The following is a 9,531-nucleotide window of genomic DNA, read 5'->3' on the forward strand; positions in this document are numbered from 1 at the left end:
CAGCCCCGCCCCAGCCCCAACGCCCGGCCGGCCTTCCAGGCCTGGACCCACCCGGTTAGCCTCCGAACTCTGGGCTGATCCGAAAACCCGGGTGGCAGCCATGCGAGGGTCACTATGAAGTGGGAGCTGCCGGGAGGAGGAACCGCCGCCGAGTTGCACACCTGGGATCCCCAGGCTCGGTGGGCGGTGTCTCTGAGATCTGAGCCACCTCCCTCCCCCCTCGCCCCTAGAAATCATAAATCCCGACTCCATCCCCTGCTCTTGTCTTTCCCCGCCTGTCTCATCTCCTCCACCCTCACCTCTCCTTAGTATGGAAGCCTTCCCAACCCACGTAGGCGTACAACTCTTGTTCCTCCTGGCTCCCCGCCGCCCCTGGGGACAGACCCTGCGGAAGGGCCCCACGCCGACTGCACCTCGCAGGGTTAGCTTGGACAGTGCGCTCTCCCCAGCTCAGGGTCTGTTCGCATTCTGGCGCTGATCGGTGTCTCTGGGAGCTCCGTGCCTCAGTTTCCTCCTCCATGGAAGAGGAGTGAATAGTACTTTCTGACCTCTCAGGGCTGGAAGAGCCCCACGGAGTAGTGGCTGATGATGTCTGTGCTCCACACTGGGTGGCTTCAAGAGCTGGGTCTGTTTCTGTTCCCCTAATTCTTCACGAATTCTCCGAAGGGCCCCTTCAGAGCCTGGGCCAGCCCATGGGCTCAGAAACGGTGACAGTGAGGTCCAGCCTGGGGCATGGGACTGTGGGAGTCAGAGAGGAGAGCAGAACCCTCTCTGGGGTGAATTTCCAGGGTGTGTAGGACTGCCACGTGCTACAGCGGGATGCCAGGGAGTGGAGTGGGGTGACCACCAGGAGCTAGCCACCCGCCTGGCCCGAGGCCCCTGGAGGAAGCAGGTCAGAGCAGGCTGCAAGGCCTCGCCCTTCTGGCTGCTGGGGAAGCTGGGGAAGCCCTTCCCGGAGCGACATTCTCAACTGTACAAAATGAACAGTGCAGGACTCCAAAGGGGAACAAGTTCAATAAACACAGATTTGAGGGGTCAGCAGATGGCACCGTGGTTAAGGTGCTGGACTCCCACATGGCTGACCTGGACCTAGAGACTTGAAAAATCATGCCAGGTGTGTGCATGTGTGTGCCCCAAATCCCAGGAAGACAACAGAGGAGAGGGGCTGTGTGGCCATCCCTCCTGGGGTGCTCTCTCACTGTCCCTCTCACTGTCCCTCTCTCTCTGGCAAGTGCGTGTATCCTATGGCAAAAACCTCAACAAACCAAAACAAAACAATAAAACCCCACCGATTTTGGGTCAGCCAGCAGCATGGTGGTTAAGACAACTAAATCTGGGCCCAAGAGGGTGGTGTGGTAGTTAAGGCACTGGACTCCCACATAAAGGACTACAGTTTGAACCCTAGACTGGGCTACTTGAAAATCAGGCTGGGTTTGTGTGTGTGTGTGTGTGTGTGTGTGTGTGTGTGTGCCCAAAATCCCAAGGGGAGAATGCAGAAGGGATTGCAACATGGCCATTCCCCCTCCCCAAGGAGTGATTTCTCCCTGTGAGCGTGTGTGCTTATGGCAAAAGCAAAACAAACAACAACAACAACAAACAAAAAGTCTGGATCCCACATGACAACTGTGCAGTTCGAGTCCCCTACCTGGTAGCCAGCGGGCGCGTGTGCGTGCATGCCCAAAATCCTGATAGGAGAGACAGAAAAGGGACACAGTGTGGCCATCCCTCATGGGGAGTGCTTTCTCTCCTTCCATGCCCACCCTTCTCCCACCACAAGTGCACACGCCCTCTAGCAAATTAAGAAAAGTAAAAAACAGACCAGCAGATGGCGGGACGGTGACATCGTTGGACTCCCACATAATCCGGGACCGGACACCAGGTGTGTGTGCGCGTGTGCCCAAGATCCCAAGAGGATAATGGAGAAGAGACTGTGGAGTGGCCATCCCCTGAGGGGTGGTTTCTCACCTGTTTCTCTCTCTCCAGCAAGCACACTTACCCTAGAGCAAAAATCTTTCTCAAAAAAAGCGAAAACCCACAGGTGTCAAAATACATGAACAGACAAATTGGGATATAGCCCCAGGACGTCTTTTAGCATATTAAGGGCAAGATCTGCACGGTGGCCCTGGAGCAACTGAGATCTCCCAGCAGTGCTGAGTGGAGGGGCACACTGTGTTGGAGCAGGGCTGGGGGGGCACACTGTGCTGGAGCAGGGCTGGGAGGCACACTGTGCTGGAGCGTAGCTGGGGTCACACTGTGCTGGAGCAGGGGGGGGGGTCACACTGCGCTGAAGCAGGGCTGGGGGGGCACACTGCGCTGGAGCAGGGCTGGAGGGTCACACTATGCTGGAGCAGGGCTGGAGGGTCACACTATGCTGGAGCAGGGCTGGAGGGTCACACTATGCTGGAGCAGGGCTGGAGGGTCACACTATGCTGGAGCAGGGCTGGAGGGTCACACTATGCTGGAGCAGGGCTGGAGGGTCACACTATGCTGGAGCAGGGCTGGAGGGTCACACTATGCTGGAGCAGGGCTGGAGGGTCACACTATGCTGGAGCAGGGCTGGAGGGTCACACTATGCTGGAGCAGGGCTGGAGGGTCACACTATGCTGGAGCAGGGCTGGAGGGTCACACTATGCTGGAGCAGGGCTGGAGGGTCACACTATGCTGGAGCAGGGCTGGAGGGTCACACTATGCTGGAGCAGGGCTGGAGGGTCACACTATGCTGGAGCAGGGCTGGAGGGTCACACTATGCTGGAGCAGGGCTGGAGGGTCACACTATGCTGGAGCAGGGCTGGAGGGTCACACTATGCTGGAGCAGGGCTGGAGGGTCACACTATGCTGGAGCAGGGCTGGAGGGTCACACTATGCTGGAGCAGGGCTGGAGGGTCACACTATGCTGGAGCAGGGCTGGAGGGTCACACTATGCTGGAGCAGGGCTGGAGGGTCACACTATGCTGGAGCAGGGCTGGAGGGTCACACTATGCTGGAGCAGGGCTGGAGGGTCACACTATGCTGGAGCAGGGCTGGAGGGTCACACTATGCTGGAGCAGGGCTGGAGGGTCACACTATGCTGGAGCAGGGCTGGAGGGTCACACTATGCTGGAGCAGGGCTGGAGGGTCACACTATGCTGGAGCAGGGCTGGAGGGTCACACTATGCTGGAGCAGGGCTGGAGGGTCACACTATGCTGGAGCAGGGCTGGAGGGTCACACTATGCTGGAGCAGGGCTGGAGGGTCACACTATGCTGGAGCAGGGCTGGAGGGTCACACTATGCTGGAGCAGGGCTGGAGGGTCACACTATGCTGGAGCAGGGCTGGAGGGTCACACTATGCTGGAGCAGGGCTGGAGGGTCACACTATGCTGGAGCAGGGCTGGAGGGTCACACTATGCTGGAGCAGGGCTGGAGGGTCACACTATGCTGGAGCAGGGCTGGAGGGTCACACTATGCTGGAGCAGGGCTGGAGGGTCACACTATGCTGGAGCAGGGCTGGAGGGTCACACTATGCTGGAGCAGGGCTGGAGGGTCACACTATGCTGGAGCAGGGCTGGAGGGTCACACTATGCTGGAGCAGGGCTGGAGGGTCACACTATGCTGGAGCAGGGCTGGAGGGTCACACTATGCTGGAGCAGGGCTGGAGGGTCACACTATGCTGGAGCAGGGCTGGAGGGTCACACTATGCTGGAGCAGGGCTGGAGGGTCACACTATGCTGGAGCAGGGCTGGAGGGTCACACTATGCTGGAGCAGGGCTGGAGGGTCACACTATGCTGGAGCAGGGCTGGAGGGTCACACTATGCTGGAGCAGGGCTGGAGGGTCACACTATGCTGGAGCAGGGCTGGAGGGTCACACTATGCTGGAGCAGGGCTGGAGGGTCACACTATGCTGGAGCAGGGCTGGAGGGTCACACTATGCTGGAGCAGGGCTGGAGGGTCACACTATGCTGGAGCAGGGCTGGAGGGTCACACTATGCTGGAGCAGGGCTGGAGGGTCACACTATGCTGGAGCAGGGCTGGAGGGTCACACTATGCTGGAGCAGGGCTGGAGGGTCACACTATGCTGGAGCAGGGCTGGAGGGTCACACTATGCTGGAGCAGGGCTGGAGGGTCACACTATGCTGGAGCAGGGCTGGAGGGTCACACTATGCTGGAGCAGGGCTGGAGGGTCACACTATGCTGGAGCAGGGCTGGAGGGTCACACTATGCTGGAGCAGGGCTGGAGGGTCACACTATGCTGGAGCAGGGCTGGAGGGTCACACTATGCTGGAGCAGGGCTGGAGGGTCACACTATGCTGGAGCAGGGCTGGAGGGTCACACTATGCTGGAGCAGGGCTGGAGGGTCACACTATGCTGGAGCAGGGCTGGAGGGTCACACTATGCTGGAGCAGGGCTGGAGGGTCACACTATGCTGGAGCAGGGCTGGAGGGTCACACTATGCTGGAGCAGGGCTGGAGGGTCACACTATGCTGGAGCAGGGCTGGAGGGTCACACTATGCTGGAGCAGGGCTGGAGGGTCACACTATGCTGGAGCAGGGCTGGAGGGTCACACTATGCTGGAGCAGGGCTGGAGGGTCACACTATGCTGGAGCAGGGCTGGAGGGTCACACTATGCTGGAGCAGGGCTGGAGGGTCACACTATGCTGGAGCAGGGCTGGAGGGTCACACTATGCTGGAGCAGGGCTGGAGGGTCACACTATGCTGGAGCAGGGCTGGAGGGTCACACTATGCTGGAGCAGGGCTGGAGGGTCACACTATGCTGGAGCAGGGCTGGAGGGTCACACTATGCTGGAGCAGGGCTGGAGGGTCACACTATGCTGGAGCAGGGCTGGAGGGTCACACTATGCTGGAGCAGGGCTGGAGGGTCACACTATGCTGGAGCAGGGCTGGAGGGTCACACTATGCTGGAGCAGGGCTGGAGGGTCACACTATGCTGGAGCAGGGCTGGAGGGTCACACTATGCTGGAGCAGGGCTGGAGGGTCACACTATGCTGGAGCAGGGCTGGAGGGTCACACTATGCTGGAGCAGGGCTGGAGGGTCACACTATGCTGGAGCAGGGCTGGAGGGTCACACTATGCTGGAGCAGGGCTGGAGGGTCACACTATGCTGGAGCAGGGCTGGAGGGTCACACTATGCTGGAGCAGGGCTGGAGGGTCACACTATGCTGGAGCAGGGCTGGAGGGTCACACTATGCTGGAGCAGGGCTGGAGGGTCACACTATGCTGGAGCAGGGCTGGAGGGTCACACTATGCTGGAGCAGGGCTGGAGGGTCACACTATGCTGGAGCAGGGCTGGAGGGTCACACTATGCTGGAGCAGGGCTGGAGGGTCACACTATGCTGGAGCAGGGCTGGAGGGTCACACTATGCTGGAGCAGGGCTGGAGGGTCACACTATGCTGGAGCAGGGCTGGAGGGTCACACTATGCTGGAGCAGGGCTGGAGGGTCACACTATGCTGGAGCAGGGCTGGAGGGTCACACTATGCTGGAGCAGGGCTGGAGGGTCACACTATGCTGGAGCAGGGCTGGAGGGTCACACTATGCTGGAGCAGGGCTGGAGGGTCACACTATGCTGGAGCAGGGCTGGAGGGTCACACTATGCTGGAGCAGGGCTGGAGGGTCACACTATGCTGGAGCAGGGCTGGAGGGTCACACTATGCTGGAGCAGGGCTGGAGGGTCACACTATGCTGGAGCAGGGCTGGAGGGTCACACTATGCTGGAGCAGGGCTGGAGGGTCACACTATGCTGGAGCAGGGCTGGAGGGTCACACTATGCTGGAGCAGGGCTGGAGGGTCACACTATGCTGGAGCAGGGCTGGAGGGTCACACTATGCTGGAGCAGGGCTGGAGGGTCACACTATGCTGGAGCAGGGCTGGAGGGTCACACTATGCTGGAGCAGGGCTGGAGGGTCACACTATGCTGGAGCAGGGCTGGAGGGTCACACTATGCTGGAGCAGGGCTGGAGGGTCACACTATGCTGGAGCAGGGCTGGAGGGTCACACTATGCTGGAGCAGGGCTGGGGGTCACACTGTGCTGGAGCAGGGCTGAGGGGGGGCAACACTTCCCCACCCCTGAGTTTGCCAGTTGACACAAGTACGGTGTAGGACGGAACCGCCCCTGCCTCTGCGGAATGACTTTGTAGGCGCTGCTGGGGCTTGGGCCTGCTTTCCAGTGATGAAGTGCTGGACTTCATTTGGAGTTGGTAAAAATACAGGTATTTTCTTCTTTTTTTAAATCCAATTTTATAGACCCAGGTTAGGGTTGTGGGAAGGAGAGTCTCTGGCCCAGGAGAGGAAGGGGGAGCTGGGGGAGAGGAGTGAGGAGTCCAGGGAATGAGGAGGGGGTGGTTCTGATCCCCAAGGGCCCCAGTGTCCTGGAGGGTACTACCAAGAGAGGGGGCAGCAAGGGAAGTGGCCCCATCTGACTGGGGTGGGTGTGTCTGGGGAGGACCGAGGAGGGAGAAGGTGGGGGCCCAGGTGAGCACCCCTGGAGCTCGAGAGGCAAATGCGGGGCTGCAGAGTCCTGAGGAACAGAGATGGAAGGGGCGGGGGCTTTCCCCTTCTAAAAGGCCCTCCCACCAAGGGCAAAAGCAAACTTATTTCTTCCTCTGAAACTTGAAGTGCACTTTGCTTTGAAGTTGGGGAGAATTTTAGGCCATTCTTGGAGTGACCCAGAATGCCAGGGATTGGGGATCTCAGGGCTGCTCTGGCCTGGGCCTCCCTCAGCCCTCCCCAGAGCTGCTGGCTCACATCTCCGTAGGCCAGGCTTGGGCCTCAGGGGCAGAAGCGAGTTGTCTGTGGGTCTGGAGGCCTGTCGCTCACATGTACCTTGGTGCACAGTGACTAGAATAGGCTGTCTGGGGGCCTGGGTCATTCAGTAGACGCCCAGCCCTGAAGGGCCACACCTCCTCCCCCTGGGTTTGCCAGTTCACAGCAAATCAGAGGAGTGGGAAGGGCCAAGTGCTCAGTGAGTCTAAACGTTCTGTTTACAGATGGGGAAACTGAGCCTCAGAGAGGTACCAGGGCTTCTGCTGCTGCAGACTAGAGAGTGCACCGCCGTCCACAGTTTAGAGTGGCAACAACTGCTGATTCTTGGGCCCTGAGGCTGTTTGGTGCTCTGCAAACTTTGTGACTCACTATTCATGACCAACCGCCTGAGGCCCAGATGGCTGTCATTTTTAAAAGGAAGCCCTTTGCAGATGGCAGGGGCAGAGGCGCCCCCTGCTGCTCCCGCCTCTTACTGCCATGGGTCCCCAGCCTCCTGTGAGGGAGCACCATTTGAGGGCCTGGGATCCTTGCAGTGGGCTGTGTTCCAGAGAAGGTGGAGGCTTCTCTCATGCTCAGCTTTCAGGATCATGGGACCCCCGACAAGCCTTGCTGCCTCTCCAGGGTGCCAGATGCCACCAGGCTCTTGGCCAGCCCTCTAACCCAGGCTACTCTGTCCGTTCTCTGATGAGGGGAGGCTCCTTTAATTTTTTTTTTTTTTAATATATGAAATGATTCAAATTTTATTTCACATTTCATTTTTGACCTTTTGACTTTGTTTTATGGTGGCAGTTTATTTACTTGATTTTTATTTTATGTTTTCTTATTTATATTTCATTGTAATATATATTTATGGCATGCAATACGATTTTTCAAAGCCTGCATGCAGTGCGTGATAATCCAATCAGGGCATTACTATATACGTCGTTTTCAACAAAGACCCGTCCGTTCTCATATCTGTTCGATGTTTCGCTGAGCCGCTTCCACCCACGCTCTGCAATCTGCCATGTGTGCATCCGTTATTGCTCCCATAACATGGAAGGTGCTTTATACTGAGGTCTACCTCCCTCCAGGACACCCCATCCCAGCCTTCTTCCTCTGCCCAGAGCTGAACAGCAGCGCCATGCCCAGGGCCTCTGGTCATCTCTCCAAACTCTAGGCAGCCTCTGCCCTTTGACCTGACCCTTGCCAGAGCCCAGGCTTCACATTGCATGGTGTCATAGTTGACATCACTTTAGCAACTATGAGGGCTGTCCCCCGCCACATCGTGTCCTGTGATAAGATGCATCAGCCCACATTAGTGGGTGACTCAGAGGGTGGAACCCGGCTAGGGCTGTGATGCAGGGTGCAGTCTGCGGCCCCTCCCTGGGCACCCCACACTCACCCTGAAGGGAGAGGCTACCTTGGAATGGAGCCTCCTGAAGAGTGGGACTGAAAAAAGGAGAAAAAGCAAGTGGACCTTGAGCCTGGATCATACCGTGCCTGAAGTTGTCCTTCAGTCTTGATTGAGCCAATAAATCCTCTCTGAAATTGAGGTCAAGTGAACCTTGGGTTGGGTTACCTGCAACTTGAATTGTTGTATGGGGTGGCTGTGCCCAGTCAGGCCCAGATGATAAACTGACGCATGAGGAGGACACGGTCAGGAGTTGAGGGGATAGCTACCACTCACGGGGTGACTGCTGGGCTGGGCACTGTCTCTTTGACATCCTTGCGACAGAAGAGGACACTGAGACTAAGAAAAGGGAAGCAACGCAGCCAAGACCACCCAGCTAGGTGGCTGCAGAGCTCCTGCTGTCCCTCCCCTGTGGACACTGGCAGGCAGCCCACCTGCCTCTTCCTCCTCATGCCCACATTCCTGTCGGTGACGTTTTGTGGCATGGGCCAGTGAGTGGCCTGGGAGTCAGTGGGGTGATGTGAACTCCGTCTGGCAGGGGGAGCCGGGGGTCAGAGAGATGGAGCCTCTGGTCACGAGGAGTCCTGGAGGAGCTGGGCTGATGCTCGGGACCCCTGCTTCCTGCCAGGGTCTCCATAGCATGGAGCTGGGCTGCCCTGGACCAGACTCCAGTCCAGCGTGCGGTTCTCTTCCCAGGCCCACTCGGGGAGCTGGGCAGACGTCGACTGCGCGGCCTGGCAGTAGCACGTCCTCACTCCTGCTCTTGGGACAAGGAGTGGCAGCGGAATGACAGGGGCATGCCAGGAGTGGAGATGGGGTGCGGAGGGACTCAAGTCGCCTGAAGGTGGCTCTCTGGGGCCTGTGTGTGCCGAGGGCAGGTGGCGAAAGGTGGGCTGAATGGGTGAGCCTGGCCCAGGATGCCACCCTGGTGAGGAGCCAGGCTTGGCTGTGTGGCTGCGGGCTGGGGTGATCACACTGCCCATTGTGTTGGTGGGGGTGGAGAGGAGCCATAGTGGAGAGACAGTTGTGGCCGCCCTCGGAGCTATGTCCCCACTGGGCACTGTCGTGGTAGAAATGACACCCCTTTAAGCTTAAATACTTCTGTGTGGACATGCTGGATAACAAAGCTGGCAAGCCGTGACACTCAGGCTGTGGGAGCCACTGGGCGCGCACAGGAGGGTGGTCTCCAGTGTCACAGCAGAGACCCAGGCTCGGGGCAGCCTGTCCCCCCAGTCTGGCAGGGGCCTCTGTGATTTCCCGCACAGTGGGCAGGAAGCTTCAGTCACTCAGAGCATGGCTTCTCTCCCTGAGAGAGGCCCGGCCTCGCCCCGGCCATGCTGTGGGGGCTGGCTCGGGGTCACCGCAGCCCCCACGACCGCTTTG

The sequence above is a fragment of the Tupaia chinensis genome, unplaced genomic scaffold (assembly GCF_000334495.1).
Source record: "Tupaia chinensis unplaced genomic scaffold, TupChi_1.0 Scaffold000360_1, whole genome shotgun sequence".
NCBI classification, from domain to species: Eukaryota; Metazoa; Chordata; class Mammalia; order Scandentia; family Tupaiidae; genus Tupaia; species Tupaia belangeri.